The sequence below is a fragment of the Lonchura striata genome, chromosome 6, assembly GCF_046129695.1.
Source record: "Lonchura striata isolate bLonStr1 chromosome 6, bLonStr1.mat, whole genome shotgun sequence".
NCBI lineage: Eukaryota > Metazoa > Chordata > Aves > Passeriformes > Estrildidae > Lonchura > Lonchura striata.
The window spans coordinates 16,507,825-16,525,754 of record NC_134608.1 but is presented as its reverse complement, the minus strand read 5'-3'; the positions used below and the strand labels follow the sequence as shown (position 1 = coordinate 16,525,754).

The 17,930-nt window shown below is 39.0% G+C and overlaps 1 long non-coding RNA gene across 1 annotated transcript; it reads right to left on the bottom strand.

Annotated features, from left to right (window-relative positions):
- Nucleotides 1–8,637: 8,637 nt before the first annotated feature.
- LOC110471375 (uncharacterized) lies at nucleotides 8,638–17,403 on the bottom strand. The gene is made up of 4 exons (XR_002465579.2): nucleotides 16,778–17,403; nucleotides 15,139–15,266; nucleotides 14,779–14,991; nucleotides 8,638–10,965 (listed from the first exon to the last, which is right to left on the bottom strand). It is a non-coding gene; the product is annotated as an uncharacterized LOC110471375 (long non-coding RNA).
- Between the last annotated feature and the right edge of the window lie 527 nt (nucleotides 17,404–17,930).

The following is a 17,930-nucleotide window of genomic DNA, read 5'->3' as shown; positions in this document are numbered from 1 at the left end:
CACAATTTTATAGACGTTTAAACTCAAATGCACACATTTCACAAAATAAAACAAAAACTTGTTAGCAAAACAAGACTTCAGCCATTTAAAGAGGAGATGTTTTTGGAATGGAAATTAAATGGCATTTTTCTAGTAGTAGTACACTGAGTGGTATCAGAATTGGGAACTATGCTGTTTCTTGCCTCCAGCTATCTCAGTTCAGGTCTTTCATAGCAGAAGAACTTAGAGATCCTGAGGGATTTTTTTCCCCTCCAAAGCACTGTACTGAAAATAACCCCCTAGGAGGTCATAGGGTTACATGGAAAATAGTAGTTTAATTTATTCATCCTAAATAGCAAAAGGCATATTTTAGCATATATTAAAAATAGACTCATTTTATGCACTTTTTCAGTCTAATGTCTGATTTTGCTGTTGATTTATTTCTGCACAGTGCTTTCTCCTTGAAGAAATTTGTAGGCTGTTGTTGACAATTTCTTCAGATAAATGTGCACATAAGAATAGAGAGGCTCATGGTTCTTTTGCAAAATGAATGTGCAAGGAAGTGCTTCTCTTTCTACATCAATCCCTAGGCACCACCTAATGGTGTCTTAGCTTTCTTAACAGCATTTCTTTGAGGAAAGGAAAACCATTTTCATCTTTTGTATCTTTCTGTAGTCACAATTCAGCAGTCAGTGGAACAGGAGGAATGCAATGAATTGATTTCCTACATATGCTGCCACTCTTCTGTGTTATAATATATGCTACCATATCCCAAATATACAAGGTTTCTGGGATAATCACAGTTGGTATAGATTTACCCTATGTTGTGAAAATAAATTAGTAGTCATTAGCTGTGTTGTGAAAATAAATTAGAAACTTCCAAAGCAAAGATAGCCATTTAAAAGAATACAGTAAGTACCATGTTTGCACTGACAGATATATCTGCATTGCAAAATTTGCTCCTCCTGCCTATTAATCTAGTGCAAAGGTATAAAGGGACTTGTTTGCATTTATCTTGGAACCACTCATTTCAAAACTGGCTTTCTCCTTCTGTAATGCTCTACAGTAAGGATCACAAGACCATTTCATTGTTTCCTCTGTCTTTGAAGAGTTCATAGTTCTACATTTAATGTAATAAAAGCCTGATTTTGTTAGTTTTCAGTGTATGTGGCAAGGCCATACTTTTCCCAGAGTACTTGGGAGGAGCAGTTGCCAATTACGAATTGGTAAAAGTGGTAATAGAAATGACGTGGACAAGTATAGTACAAGGAGATCACAGCCACATGATAGGCGCTGATGTTATTTATGTGCTTGCATATTTTTAGCTATTGGCAATGCCTGTCACAGTAGAGAGGGGTGGTAGATACAAATGGAAAGAATACTTTGAAAAGGATGTTATTTTTATACTGAGCTTCTCATATTGCTCAACTGATGTTGCCTCAACATGACACTGAGCACAGTCAGAGAAAAAGTGTCAGTCACAAGACGGTAAGACCTGCCACACTGGTCAGATCAAAGGTCCATCTGTTTCAGCATTCTGTACAACTCAGTGATGCTTAAAAGAAAATGTTTCTTTTTGTTTGTTTCAAAATACTATACAGTTTTTGTGCTTCTGAGAAACAATGCATCACCATAGTTATAGGACTGATTTTATGTACCCTCCACCTTTAATCATCTTTTTTCTATTAAGAAATGTGCTATTTGGTTTCCCTTGAATAGAACCTATTCATTATTTCTGATCCATACTGCTTAACTTACCAGTATCTTATCTAGTGCTACTACATTGCTCTTGGAGATCAGTAATCAGAAGTGCATGTATTTGAGATTCAAGGTTGGTACAACAGCATTATAATGTTTTCCTTGTTTGTTCTCTTCATAAGGAAGTAATTGCAATGTTCAGTTTGTCTTTTCTTGCCACAGGTCATGGTGTTGCCTATTCAAATAACACCCAAAGCTCTTTCATGAGTAGCTACAGCCAAGAGCTCTCCGTTTTGTATTTTTCTTTAAAGTGCTTGTGTTTGAATTTGATAAGCATACATTTTATGAGAGGTTTTACTGTCTGGCTGCTCAGCATTGGTTAAAATTTTCTTCAACTCCTTGCTCTCTGCTTTAATTGTGATTTGATGCACAACTTGTTCTTTGCAAACTTCCCTGCTTCAGTATTCAGCTTTATGTTGTCATTTGTGAATAGCTTGTACAGCAGGATCTGGACAACTGTAGATCCAGTGGAACCCTATTTTCTTTGTAATTTGTGTCATAATTTTTTTGGATCTCCTATCCAGTTGTTTGCCCATGAATTATCTTTGCTCTCATTCCATGAGAAGTTAATTTCTTTGGAATTTCTTAGTGAGGTGCCTTTTTCAAAGAAGCATTTTACAAATCCAAATACATAAAAATCACCAGCTCCACCTCATTATTACATTTGCCATGCGAATTCCATTCTCAAACACAATATTGATTATTCCTTCATATTTTAATTTACTCAAACTTCTACTTGTTCTATTTTAAAATAATTTCAATTAGTTTGACACCTACAGAAGTCAGACTTGGGTATTGTTCCTCAGATAATCCCTGAAATTAGTGGTTTTTATAAACTGGTGACATATCTGTCTTCTTCTATTCTCCTGTTTGATTGAAAGGTTGGGTTAAACACCACAGTTTTCAAGTGAGGAATTTAATGTTTAAAATTCTTGAATGTCCTTTCCATGCCCTGGGAGTCATTTACTACTTCCTTAACTGATTAATTTAATAATCTTTCCTTATGACAAATCAGCATAAGAGAGTTCTCAGATTATTTTTCAGTTCTTGAATTGTCCCACTACCCATGTAAGATTTCCCTTCTACATCAAAGGTGTTCCATTCCATCACAAGCCATTCTTACAAAGATTGATCTCACTCAATCCTTCTGAACTACATCTCATGATATTTGTAATTAAATGCACATCTCTATGGAATCAAACAGAAAGACCAGAAAGAAACAGACTATTTGGAGGATGATATGAAGGAATATAAGAACTAATAATAAAGTAACAAGATTGAACCAAAACCAGAAGACAGACATTTCCTTTACCTGAAGTCTCATCAAGAATAACATTTTTGGAACAGTTTGAAAACTGTTATGTAGAGGATGCTTTGATGACATATATTAATATACTATCCAAGGACTCAGAAAAGATGCCCAGGGAATTTCAGTAAAATTTTATATAATTATCTTTTACACTATGTAAAATAAATAATTACCTTTTTTGGCTCAGTCTAAACATAACTCTCCCATTTCCCAAAACTATGCAGAATGAAATTTGTATTTGAACAACTATTCAGAATAAAAAAGTGTGGAAGCAAAGCTATTGATCAAAATTAATTTTTTCTCCTTTAATGGCTTGTAATGGATGCATTTTGTAAATGTGATGACTTTGCTGCAAACAGAGAATTCCAGTGTGTAGCGATCCATTTAATCCCAGTCCTCTTTTGCCTTCACTTCCAGAAGTGATTGATTGCCAACAACAAGGTTTATTAAACACACTTGAAGCATTGAAATTGAGCAAGAAAGCAAAGATATATATTTAGTACTCTGTGGTTTAAGCAAATCCCAAGGTAAGGAAAAAAAATGCAAACTTTAGAACTATTCAAAGCTATGTGAATGGAATATGGACAATTTCTTCATGATAACTGGGGCCTTTTCCCTCCACAACACCAGTTATTGCTTCTTTGCCAGTTTGGCTGACTGGCTAACTAGTCCTTATTTTACTGTAGCCAAGGAAATGAAAGTAACTGTGGAAGGGTATTTAACTTTTTTTTTTGTCTGTAGCCCTTCCATCTCCACTTATTTCACGCTTTAAAATCTGTCCAAAGTGTAGATTTGAAAGTTTCCTTTCTGACTTGAACTGCTCTGAGCTTTCCAGCCCTTGAGTTTAATTTTTTCTTGCAAGGAAGCTCCCTCCCTCTTTTTGTTGCTCCTTTTTTAACACACACACACATACCCCCACACCCATCCAGCCACACACCCATCCACCCCCACACCACACACATTTCTTTTTAAGTTTAACCATGTTAATGCATGAAATAAAATACATGCAAGTGTAAAGGAAATTCTCACAGCTGGTTTTCTTTGCTTTGATCTCAGTGAGGATTTGGGTACAAAAATCCTCACTGAGAATAGGATTTATCTGAGTTTCAAGAACAAAAAGCTTAGTCTGGGGTCAGAGTTTGCCTTTCTGTTTGGCCTTCAAATTCTCAGTGCTCACAGAAACACAGAATAATTGAAGTTGGAAGGGACTTCTGGAGACTGCCTGGTCTAAATCCCCTACACAAAATAGAATCCACTAGAAAGGGCTGCTCTGGATCTTGTCCAGTCAGGTTTTGAAAATCTCTAAGGATGGAGAGTCCCCAAGTGGTATTTAAGCATCCTCACAGTGAAGTAGTTTTTCTTATGTTAAAATGGAATATTCTGTGCTTCCTTTTGAGACCATTGACTTTGCCATTGTGTTTTTTCAACCCTTGTCTGCGTATTACCAAGCTTGCTGTGGCCTATGCAAGGAACCTCCCAGCTCCCGTACAAGTTAATAAGGATCCAAATGTAAGTGGAGTGGCACATCAATTTCCTATCAAGATCTGGTTTGTTGGCACATGGAGTTAAAATGTGTGTGCAGCTATTTTAGTTTTCCAAAACCAGCTGTTGCTGGGTGTGCTGGCTGTTGGCAGTACAACTCTCCTAGTCAGAGCACTCACCCAGAAAATTCAAGCCCTGTGTTCAACTTCCTTCATAGCCTGAGTCAAAATCCTTTTCTCAAGAGACAATCCTGACTGTTATCTTATAAAGCTGAGTGAGGATGTTACTGTCTCCATCTTTCCTAACGCAGAAATACTTCCTCCTGGGCATTTACATAGGGAAATGAAGCTAGAAATACAGCATGTGTGAGGAAGCTTGGTGATTCAACCTGTAACACTGCAGCAGGAGGAGTGTCCTAAGTTCCTGGCTGATGGCTGGAGCTGGTTTTGATTTCCTACTCCAGTGACTAATAACAATAGTCTCAAGACCAGAGTTCAATGATTAGGCTGCAAAGTCATTATGCAGTGAGTGAGAATCCAGAATGAAGGGTTCATACACAGAGGATGGACTCGTCCTCTAGGGATGGGAGGGAACAATTTCAGCCAGAATTCCAGCCACAGCAAACAGTGCAAGACTATCAGTACATTTGTAGAGTAGACAATCATCAGTGGCAGTAGCAGTTGCTTGTTTTTTCTTTAAGAGACAGAAATGTCAGATAGGTACTACTGTCTGAAATTAATAACTGAGCATTCTTGAAGGGTATGCATGCTATATAAGCATCTTGATAGGTCACCTACTTCTATCATGATCAGCTATAAATCCTGGTATTGCTGTAATCAGCAGCAGGGTGCTTGCTCAGCACAGGATAAAGGACCGCTATGTCAAGAACACCTTGAATTCCTTCCTGCCTCCCCCAATGGGTTAAGTGTAGCTCACATCACATCAGATGCATGGGACAGGTTTTGTTTCCTCTGAGAGCTGGGGTTTTCAAAGGTGTTCTTTGGGATCTAAGAGCATAAATTTTGAAAATTTCCTAAAGGGACCTGCATTCATAAATGCTGTAATTTTTAGGAAATATGTCTTTGAAGTATTTTTTCCTCCTGATTTAGAATGTTTAGTTCTAGTATCTAGACACTGGTTTCCTTAGTGATTTGAACACTGCTTGTTTTCAATACCATGTACTTGTCTTTTCAACAAATGGTCAGTCAGGGTAAACGCCAACTTTAACTCGTGAAGACCAATTACTGTAAAATTACCTTTCTCTAGTCTGGGTGAGAGATATTTATCTTGCTAACTAAGGCAATCTTCTCCTAAGCAATTTATCGTGCAAACTTTTACCAGTAGAAACAGCTTTCTTTACAAGATATACCCCACTAAAATCCACATTTTTTTCACATAATTAAAATAAATATCAAACCAGACATTTTTTCTTAGAGTAATATTCTATTTATGTACTGATCTCTGCTACTTACATTGACTTTGCTTCCATTCTATTAATTTGACCTACTCAGTGATCTGCTAAGCACCAGCTATTTAAGAAGTTGTGTGAGTGAGGGGCAGCAACTGTGTCCACGTGGAATAGGAACTATTGCCTTGCTGGAAAGGGCTGTTTACAACAAGGTTCTGCCAAACTTCGTCAGGACTAAGAGTTGACAGAAGATAAGAATGTTACAAATTTACTAGACTTGTAGTATTGGTAGGTATGGAAATCACCTGTCAGAAAGAGCAATATAAAGAGAGTCAGCCTCTTTCTGAAAGAGAAAAAATTTGAGGGGCCTCTGCCTCCAACAAAGTCGCGGGGGAAAGAGGAGTACAAGCTATGCCCGAAGAGTAGAAATTGGCTGAAAGGGAGTGTTGCCTCAGGGAAAGGGAAGTAAAAGCAATAAGCAAAAACTCAGAGAAAAAGGAGCAATTAGCCAAGAATCAGCAGAATAAACACTAAGGAAAATGAGGTATTAAGTGACCTGTGAGCTCATAAAAGATTTTGAAGTGCTAATATTCCCCCTTGTAGTTGACAACATGTTAATATACTATAGAATCATACAATCATCAAGGTTGGAAGAAACCCTTAAGATCATGAAGTTCAACTGTAAACCCAGCACTATCACTGTAACCCCTAAACCATATTACCCACATGCCTCTATAGTGACCACTAATTACTGTAGTGATTTCTCAAATGATTATATGACAATGTTAAAAGCATATCACAAATAAGAGAAAAAAACCCAAACCATTTAGGGCCTATTTGTTTATAGACAGCTATAGCCACATTTATATACACGCTTGAAATAAATGGGAAATGTTTATGCATTTAAATTAAAATTGTTACGAGTTTAAAAGCTTAGGTTACAAGCTCAGCAGGAATGTGAGGCAGGAGCTACTGCTCACAGAGCAATAGCTTCCGATATCCCTTGCTATTCACAAGATCAGGCTGCTTGTAGCATCCTGAGCTGCGTGGTGACATGATTCAGCAAGGGCTTCTCTAAGTCTATTACTGTTGCTCAAGGAAGCAAAGCCATGCATGATACCAGGATGCACTGACTGATGGACACAGTAGGGGTTTTGGCAGTTCAGCTGTGCAATCAACCCACACACACCTGCAGTGAGGTAAAGGAAGGGCAAACCCCAGAGATCAGGGAATAGTGTAATATAAAGGAAGCTGAACTTAGTTATCAGGTAGATTGGATGGTAACCTTGCTTTTAGTTGCAGACAGTTGCATCAGTGAATCATCAGGTTCCAAAACTATTAACTAAGAGCAATGCCTTTGTGAGCCAGCCAGACCCACACTGGGGGATGGGGGTGATGGGGCAGTGCATAGGTAGCTTGGCACAACATAAAGCATAAAAATTGGACAAATTATGTATTTTGAAGAGAGCAACAGACTTGAGCTGGCTTTCATCCATGTATTCTTTCCAGGTCACTGGGGATGCCCAGTGTCATGACAGTGAGCACAGAGGGACCAGTAATGACAATCACACTACAACAGAGATTTAACTACAGCTGAACATCACAACTGCTATATTGCTCGTGCTGTGATTTCAACTGATTTCTGTATCACTCTGCTAAATTGAACTGCCATGTAATGCCAACTATACCAAATAAGTAAATTTGATATTAAACACTCCTCATGTGGAATATCCAAAAGCAGCCAAAGAGTATTGGGGTTTGGCAAGATAGCAAGAAGTAAATTTTGCATCTGTAAGATGAAGGATCTTTTGAGTCCTGCTGATATCTGAACTGAGGAGAAGTGTGATCTGAGAACTGCTTCTAATTGTCAGAGATGTAAAATACTTTGCATCTCCTAAAGGCAATGACTTTTTAGCTAGCATGTTCTCTGGAATTTGCATTCCACATGAAGCTTCCAGAGAAGTGGTGGGCCTATTCTGAATAGGAAACAGTAGTATTGGTGACTTATAGAGTGCCTTGCATTCGGTATGCCTGTTTTCAAATTATTCAAAACTGAATTGGAAAGGAGTGAAAAATAAGGTGATGAATGTCACTAATGATTCTAAGCACAGTACAGACTGTGTCTGACTATGCAGAGTTGCAGAGGTATAATGAGACGGATTATAAAAGAGCAGGTGAAATTCAATGTGGATACGTGAAAAGGTGTAAGTCAGAAATGTAATTTTTCATATACAGTACTGTCTGCCTATGCAGCAACACCAAGCTGTGTTCCAAGGGTCAGGTGAACACTCACAGCTCTCTGCATTAAGCAAGGGTAACCTGGCCACATGGGCTGGTTGAAAAAGCCTTGTCAAGCACACTCAGTTTGGAGGAGACTGAAGACGGGCTCTAAATACAGAGGTCAAATCAGTCTCTTTGTAGTAGAATGGAGCCTAAAGGTTTCATAGGTGTCTCTTACCTGAATTTTACTCTGACTGCATTCCTGTTGTCACACAGTCCAGCTTATACATTTAAAATGTACACACAGCTGTATATATGCAATGGCCTGGCATTTCTTCATACAATAAGGATATTTTTGAATCAATTGCTTGAAGAAATCAAATCTTCTTGAAGTTGTGTACAATGACAAGCAAACTGTTCCTTGCAGATTTAAAGGATACTTTATAATACTTCCTTGAATTTTTTTGACAGCTCACCTCCATTGATTTTAAAACATTTAGCTTCTTTATTTCGAGCCTATCAGATTTTGACTTATTTAGAATAGTTAAATGCAAAGCTCCCAAATGATCACAGTACAAACTGACAACGCTTTTAGTCTCAGATCTGGCAAGTATTTCCAAACATACACAATTGAAATACAGACAACAAATTAGAAATAAATAATCACATGAAGAGAAGCAAAAATTGTTCTGCTTAAGATGATACACAGTAGAATTGAGGTTCGGTACTTCAATCAGATCTCTTGCTTTGGTATACACCTAAAGAAACACTTTCAGAGCAAATTGGCAAGGGGAAGAAAAGAACCTCTTCATAAAATAATGATACATTTTATTCTCTTTCATGGCAAAATATAGTACCAAAACAGTCAGTTAAAATCAGCTCTTGGATTGGTGAATCACTCTGCTGTTACAGAAAGTGACTTCTAAAGAGTTCTCTCCTTACACAGGATGTTTTTTGTCAAGTGAAGAGATGAATTAAAATACAGCTGAATTAAATCTATACTTTCCTGATGTCATCTATATAAGCCAATGTTATGCTAATATGTTACACTTAGCACACTTAAACAAACAGAAGGGGAGAAAGGACCGTCTCTGTCATGATTCAATTCATACAGTGTCAATACACGAGTTATTTAATTACAGCCATCTGCATTCTGTAGCAGATGAACAAGGAATATATGGTATATGACTGATGAGCTTGCTATGTCCTTTGATGACCTCTCAGCAAGTAATGAAGCATGCCTGCTCATGCTTAGCACTGTCACAGACTACACTTTCCTTGTTTGTGTGTTGGTATCACTGTAATACTTTATTGGGTGCCTGCTGCTCTTCAATTAGGTGAAGGATTGTGCTTGATTCTGCCAACTACACAAGTAATTAAGGACATTACTACTGCTTTCTACAAATCTTGTCTCTTTATCAAGTATTCTAACGTGGAACTTCACTCAGAACTTACTAACAGGAAGAATTAATGTTGCTGTAGAGAACATGTTTATGGTAAAACAGTATTAACCAAGTATGTGTGAAGACTGGCTAATGCAGGAACTTTTTTGTGTGGCTATCATACCACACATTGTGACAAAAGCAGGTTTAAATTCTGCACCTGCCTTAGGGAAGAAAAGGCTTCCCTTATCTCTCATGAAGGTGATTGAATGACTGTACACACATATTTGCTTTTACAATGTTCTCATCTTCAAGATTTAATAATTTAAATAAAGTGCCTCTGTCACTAGATAGCCATACCTGTTAAATAAATAGCATAAATTATTACATATACTTAGAGGCAGAGCCACTGCAGAGACTGCTTTTTAGTTAATATTTTCTGAAGAGAGTGCCTGTCTACTTCATCAAGTGTAAAAGTGCCATTTATTTTCATGATTGTCTGTAAACTACTGTGCATAGGCTAAACTGACTGAACACAGAACATCATTTATAAAGAAACATCTCACTGTTGATTTGAGATTTCTTTGTAACAAAAACTGATTTACAAACAGCATCTTCAGTAGTCTCTGAAGATACCTAAAATGAAATCCTAAAATGAAGGATTTTCACACTAAATATCAATTTCTACTTATGGTACAGAAGATGAATATCTTATGATCTTATTTTAGAAAGTTTCACAATTTAAATGAGACCACTGATAGAAATAGTACAAACCCTGCAAAACAGTGAAAATGCGTGAAAGTAATAATTTTGAGCTTGGTTCCTCCGAAACTTTGCCAAAACACTTATAACAGCAGATTTGGACTACTTACATCTTTACTTTACCACTTAAGGGGGGAAAAAAAGGGAAAATGTTACATTACACTTAAATTCAAAATTACTTTCTTTGTATACATACCTCATTTCCATAAATGGGAGAAATTACCATGTGGAAAAAGTACAGAAATTACCATGTGGCAAAAATTTGGTGTTTGTAAACACCTTGGAAATGTGGGGTTCCAGTTTGTGGCCTCCTATACTGCAAACAGCAACCATAGACTTGTGCTGAAAAAAAGAACACATTAAGCATCAATAGGTAGTAATATAATGGCCCCGTAGCTATTATGCATACTTCCAAGAAAGTAAGAGTAGACTATACTTCAGCCAGGAATGAATTTAAAGTCATGAAAAGGCAAATACTACACATATGTTGGAGAAGGAAAGCTGGAACTAAAAAAGCTTCTTTTTCTCAAGATGTGAGTAACGTTGTTTGAGCTATCCGGGAAAGGCTCCTCATCCCTCCCGGCCGTGCCAAGCGTCGCAGCTGTTCCTGCATGCAGCAGCAGCTCTGTGCACTAGGTGGCGCTGCACAGCGAAACGATCGTTCTCTGGAAAATAAAAAGACATCAGTAGTGACACAAAAATAAATCTATAAATCATGCAAGTTAACTTTCAGGAAAATACACTAACAGGAAAAACGAATGATTAGTTGTATTTGGGTATAGCTACATCACTTAAAAGCTTCTCAAGGCAAAAGAGATAGATTCTTGTCAGAATTCTGAAAGATCTCCAAGGAAATAGCACATTAATTATTCTCCTAGTCAGGAAACTGAAATGTCTGAACATAAACAAACAGCAGCACCATCACCACCCCCCGCTGGAGATTTAAGTATTCTGATTATACAGAAGATCAAAGCTTTGTTGATTCTGTTTAAAAACATCCCTTTGCATGCTTTTAAGAATATTCACTGGTAACATCCCAGCCAAATTCAAGTAGCTGCAACTAAACTCCAGGGTTACAATTCAAAGTTGTTTGGCCTACTGTAAAATGTTGGCCTGCCCTAAAATGTCATTCTTTTCTGGGCAACACATGTTCAATACATTCATCTGGAAGTTTCAGCTTCCCACTCCATACTTTTTCTATTCTGCAACTCACCTCTTTGAAATAAAACAGCTCCCACCTGCCACTATTTGCTTCACCTTCAATTACCTATCAGCAAGTTTCTTAGCACTGAACTTAAAAATACTGTATCAGGAATGAAGAAATGAGAGTGAATGAAGTCTTATTTAAATATGTAATTTCTCTTGTAATGGTCTCTAATTTTGAGAGACTTGAAAAGAGGCCTAGCAGACAAGACAAAGTATAAATGATAGATAGGGTATCTAAACAGTCCCACAAGACCTGTGGTAACACAGAGAATTAGTGAAACAAGTGTGTCAGCACTGTCATTAAAACTAATTTATAACTCATGCAAATCACATATGCACTGGGAAAAACTGGGTGCCACCTGTCCCGTTCCATTTTAAAATGGAAGGTGCAAGAATGGGTGTTGCTCATGATCTCTTTGTTGGGAACAAGCCCTCTAGAGTTATACATCAGTAAAAGCTTCTCATTTCCATATTATTCTCCTCATTTATGCCATATAAATAAAGGCTAGTTTTCTTAGAAAAATGTTTTATCTTGAGAAGTCTTCTGCTATTCTTTCTTTGCAATTAAACTGGTCAAATACTTCACAGATTTCATAGATGAATAACTGATTTAATTGGTTAAATTCTTGGTATACACCTTTTTTGTTTTTTCTTTAAAAGCAGACATGCTGTAGCAATTCTGGGATCAGAGAGGCCATAATTGTAGTGAAAACAACCAATCATACATCATTACCTTCAGTGTAAAGTTAACATAGATAAGTTATGTGTTTTATGCAAAAAGACAAATTTATGAGTGGAGAATATTGAGAACCAAATTGAGTCATAGGTTGCAATTAATCAAAGATGAAAAATATGTATTTTCAAGGTGGAAATTTAAGTTTCATAATCAAAATCAGAGTGCAAGACTGATAGCTGCTGAGCTTGCTGCTGGTACAGAAAAGAAACTGTGATGAGGTCAGTGCCATGGCAGGCTGAATTCACACTCAAAATACACCCAAAGACTTCTGACTACAGAATCACAGAATGGCTGTATTTGGAAGAGACTACTGAAGGGCATCTGTCCAACACCTGTGTTCAAGCAGGACCACCTTGAGTTTATTGCCCAGGACTATGCTGGGATGCCAGGTCCAACAGAAAGTGCATGTTTCCAATTACATTTTTCATAGAAAAATTGTGTGACAAGTATATGCCTGAACACAAATATTGTTATCACTCACTACCCATCACAATTAATTCTGTTCAGTTCACAAAATCACATGCTTCAGTTCAAAAATTTTGTAAATCACATACCACAAACTGGTTTGTGTGATAACTTCTCTCAACAGACAAAATGGATATTTAATAATACTATTACTTCAATAAAGAATGGGCATATAAAAGAAAATCCATTATTCTATGCCTATGAAAATCTACTTTTTAAATAACATGTGGTCATCACCAAAATCAAAACAATAGTCAGCCTCTCAAATGGGCATTAATGTACCTTAAGGTTACTAGCACAGAAAAAAAAAATCATTACATTTTAAATTCTATACTGGTAATGCCTTCCTGATACCCAGATCCCCCTGAGAATAAAGGCTATGGACTCTGTCTCCTTTCACCCCTTGAACTAGCAGACTTACCTCAACAGCTTGAATCACTACAGAGCTGAAATTCATCTGCATTTTGCTTCTGACCCTGTGAAGGCCAGCAGCAGCAGTTTAAAAATGTTGACAACCAGAGCTGCCTGCTGCTAATCTCTCCTCCTGGGGAGTGAACACATCTCATTTCACCTTGGAAACAGTAAGATGGGTGCTCACAGCCAGCTGAATGGAGGGGTCAGCAGTCCTCACACATCTGCTTGCAATCATCTGCTCATAGTGTTAATTGGTATGAGGTATGTTATTCCCTCTGAAGGACTTATGGCAGGCTTTGTATATTCCAGGCCAGATGTAGAAAAGAACAAAATCTAAAGAATATAAGTAACATCCCGATTTTTTTAAAGATGTCATTTCTTTCAGGAGTATCCTTATTTATCTTTGTATAGACAGTGAGTAAAGATCACAGCATCAGTCAGCTCTGAATGCTCAGCATTTTCTCCTTCTTACAGGACAGGGAGCCAAGTGTGGACAAGCAGGTTGCTGTACCATAAACAGCTGTGCAGTAATACACTGCTGACATGACTGCAGTTCTACCAAACCCACAGGAAAGTCTTATTCACAGGTGATGCCCTCTCAAGTTGCAAAGGAAAGAGCTTCAAATACATGGTAATAAAACCAGGAAATACTTGGTCATCCATGGCAAATATCCTGGAACAAAGTGCAAAATGAGGAAGTTCAGCAGGTGGAAGCAGAAACTGAAGGAATAAAACCCACAGAGACACTACTGCCTTGCAGAGCCAATATATGCCCTGTACATATTAATGTACACATATACATACATACAAAAATAGATGTTTATAAACAACAGAACAGCCCCTTAAGTCAACAGAACTGCAAAAGTCACAACAGCGGTAAGCCTTCTACAGTTCCCACAACATACACGTTAGAACATCTTAACACCTCTATATTACAATCCTCAGCTCATAGAGCTAATAGTAATTGCAAGTAACACTTGCAAATATGTTAAACTATTTTGAAAATGTCAGTAAGCTGAGTTCCAATGTGCCTGAGAACCAGACAGGCTCAGTATGATGGTGAAAATGAGATAATGTGGTGAAAACTATTGTCCCTAATTCACCAAAAATGTCTCTGACATAGCCAGGAAAGGACTTTTGATCTCAGAATTTCAATTTCTGATATCAAACACTGGTGTAAAGGACAATATTAGTCTGTAAAAAGGTTTTTATCTATTAGAGAGCCTACTGGCTCACTCTTTCAAAAATAAGATCATGTTGTCATTATGATACCAGTGTATTATAAGTGTAGGAAAACAATGCTTGCCAAACATAGTCTTGCAAAAGCAATTATAAGCCAGTAAAACATGACAATTAAAATAAACAGTGGAAAGTCGTATTTAGTAGGAAAAATGTAATTTAAAACAGCAGAAAAGAATATTTGAAAAGGAAAAATATAAATAAAGGAAACTTTTATATTAAAGAGAGTTATAACTCAAATGAAAGAAATTATTAGTTATTATAAGAGTAATCTTCTAAGTTTAGTGCTCACCAGAAAGTTAATCACGAAAAAACCCCAGCAGTCATTGGGAAGTACAAAGAATGTCATAGCACAGTCCATATTGCCAAACAAGTTTCTCAGTCTCAAGGAAGCTGAGAGAGCTTTCCAAATACTTACTGTAAATAGCACACTCCTTCCCTATCACGGAGATCTAAAGGTCTGTGGTGTCCCCAGGTCTAATCTCCATAAAATAGTTCTGGCTGACTTCTTCTTTTCTAAATTTCTTGCTATTACTGGGTGTTCCTTTTTGTATTCCTGAACTGCTTGGCAGCAGCAGAAGTGCAGCTTCAGAACAATAAATGCTTCTTTCCCAAACTTAATCTAAAGAATCTGATGCAGAAAGAAAAAAGGGTTTGTATAAATTGGTATTTGTGATAATGAGTTCTTATATTACTGCAGGTTCTTAAGAAATGCAGATTTGTTCACTGTGAAATGGGTCATGTCCAGCAAGCATATTTCACAGAATCAAATACAAACCTGTAATTGGTAATTCTCCCAGTTCTGTGCTTCTTTAGGACCAGTGGTCTAACAGTGAAAGGTTGATCACCGATGGTCAATCCATCAGCATCCAGCTCCCCAACATATTTGCTAAACATAGATGACATCTGGAAAATTTAAGACATCTGTGTTTTAAGAAGGATTTGGCTTTCTCTCTACATACTTTTGCAACATACTTGACCCTGCAGTAAAACTCTAGCAGCAAAGCTCATTTTGCAAACATGGATCACAGGATCACTGTAGGCTCAGCCAAATGAGAAAACAAAGGTTAAGGAGATATATTTCTCTTCAAATACACTTAGCTCCAGAATTAGCAAAGGCAACATGGGAAGTGCTTGGCTTAGTGTATCCATTTAAAAAGGAATATTTTCAAAGTTCATTTTAGTGCTAATAAGTGTTTCTCAGCTAATGCTGGAATCATCACTAAATGGGGGAGAGAATGCCCTAGGCAAACTTCATCAGCCCAGTAATGCTTCAACCCTTCTATAATTGTATGTTAAAATTGGAAGTTTTTTTGTGGTTGTTTTTTGGGTTTTTTTTGGGGTTTTTTTTTGTTGTTTTTTTTTTTTTAGTGAAGTCTTTGAAATTTATGAATTCTCAAACTGTTTGTTGGGAACATTAGGAAATGGCAGGTTAATGTTACCTCTTACCTTAGATTCTAAGTTGTCTGGGAGAGGTGTTACCTCTTTATTGTGTGTCTTTAGCTGAAACTTGGCAGAACAGAGGCCTGCTCCTTGCCTGGCCCTTATCTCTGACCACTGGGTCAGTCAAGGGAAAATTTGCCATTGGCTTCAATGGGCAATACATGAGACTCCTCAGTAATACAGGGTATGATCCTTAGGGAGTAGTACTTGAAAAGAGGGTCTCAACAGGTTCTAAGGGTTTATTTCAAGGATAAAAATGATTGGAAGTGTCTCTCTTGTCAATCTGGATGCTAGAAAGACGGAGAAGTCAACCCAGAAACCATCTGTTTTGCACATGTGTATTTGAAATGTTGGCCATCAGTCTTCCTTTTCAAGTAGCATGGAAAATAAATTTTTTCAGCAATGAAATGGCATTAGTCATATTTTTAAACTGTACTTTTCTTGGACATATAAATTAAAATTAATATCACCCTGACTGCACATTTTGTGACCTTAAATGGAGAGAATTAATTTACAGGGAAGATCAGGAATTCATTCTGCCAAGTAGTATTAGAAATGGGATGGAAGGCAAGACACTGGCTTAAAAGCCTTCCTGGACAATGGGGTAAATTTGAACTAGCCTAATGTAGTCTCTCTGTTTATCTTCTTTAGGTAGGAGGAGGTGGGCTGGTAAAGAGAAATATTTCCCAGAAAGTCTGTTCTGAGGTAGGTCAAAATAGAGATTAAATCTGGGTGTTTCCACTCATCAGACAAATGCATCAGATGGCTCCTTACCAAAGGCTCTGTGGACACCATAAATCCAGTTCTGCAAATTACAAATCAAAAGATCATCCTTATTCATGCCCTCTGCAACGAGGGAAGCAGCAGGTTCTCTCACCTGACTGAAGGCAGCAACATGTGCTGAAATTGCCAAACCAATTTGAGAAGGCCTAACTGCCTTTGAATCACCTGGAAGAGGATATAGGGCTACTTACCTATAGGAATTGCTCTCCTTGGCCGACGACTCCCTGACAGCCGTTGTTTCTGCTTTCAGCTGCGGCAGTCGCTAGTGGTGTCGGTGCCATGCAATGCCATTTCTCATTTAAGAGCGGGCTCTGAGCGCACAGAGCGCAGCGCTGCTCGGCACCGCTGCAGGGCCGCCGAAGGAGCGGAGGCGGCCTTGGCAGCCCTGACGGGCGCACTGCTCTGTGCGGCTCCTGTCGCCTCACACCAGCACCCGCCGCTCCTGCTGCTCCCGTGCCCAGTTTAACAGATAACAGCAGCGTTGGAATAAATCTAACTCATCGCTCTTAGTGTTTACTTCCCCCTAAAAGAAAAGAACAGCCGAGAAACTTGGGCTCCGGACCGTGTCGATGCGCGAGCCTGGACGGAGCCGGAGCTGAGGCTGTGGGGGGGTGGGGGTGGGTTTGTACTTCCAACTAACCACAACAGGGCGGGAAAGTAAACCTGCCTCAAACCTTCCGAGTTATGCGAGGCCTGGCGCACGGTTTCCGGCAGTTCTCCACAGCAGCCACTGCGTGGCAGGAGAGCTCAAGAGGATGGTTTCTGTTGTGCGGCGGGCAGCCCGGGCGCAGCGCGGAGCGCGGCCGCCGGCGCGGCACGGCCGCCATCTTGTCTCCCCGCCGGCGGCGTGTGGGAGCGCGGGCCGGGCCCCGGCGGGGCGGGAGGCACGGCCCGCGGGCCCGGTGTGCCGCTGGCTGTGCCGGTATCGGTAGCGGGAGAAAGGAGCCGGCAGCAGGCAGCTCGTAGGGGCCGGGCACAGGCAAGGCTGGCACTGCCGAGGGCGGTGGCCCGGCATCCCCGCCCGCCCCTCGCAGAGCGGGGTGGCGGGGGACTCGTGCCCGGGGCAGCTCCGCAGTGGCGGCGGCGGGCCCGGGCGAAGCTGCTTCTGAGCAGGAGATGCGCCGGACGGCTGAATATAAAATTAATCCCCTCATCAGAAGATAATAAATAAAACTCCAGGGAGTTCCTCTTTGGCACAGGGAGAAAAATTAAATGGTTTTCCCCTTCTTACAGTCCAGCAGACTGCGGAGCTGTATTCGTAGCAAGTAATAGATTTCCTGAAAAACATGCTCACAGAACATAATAATTATTAACAAAGTTATACGCCGCTTAATAAGAAATGCT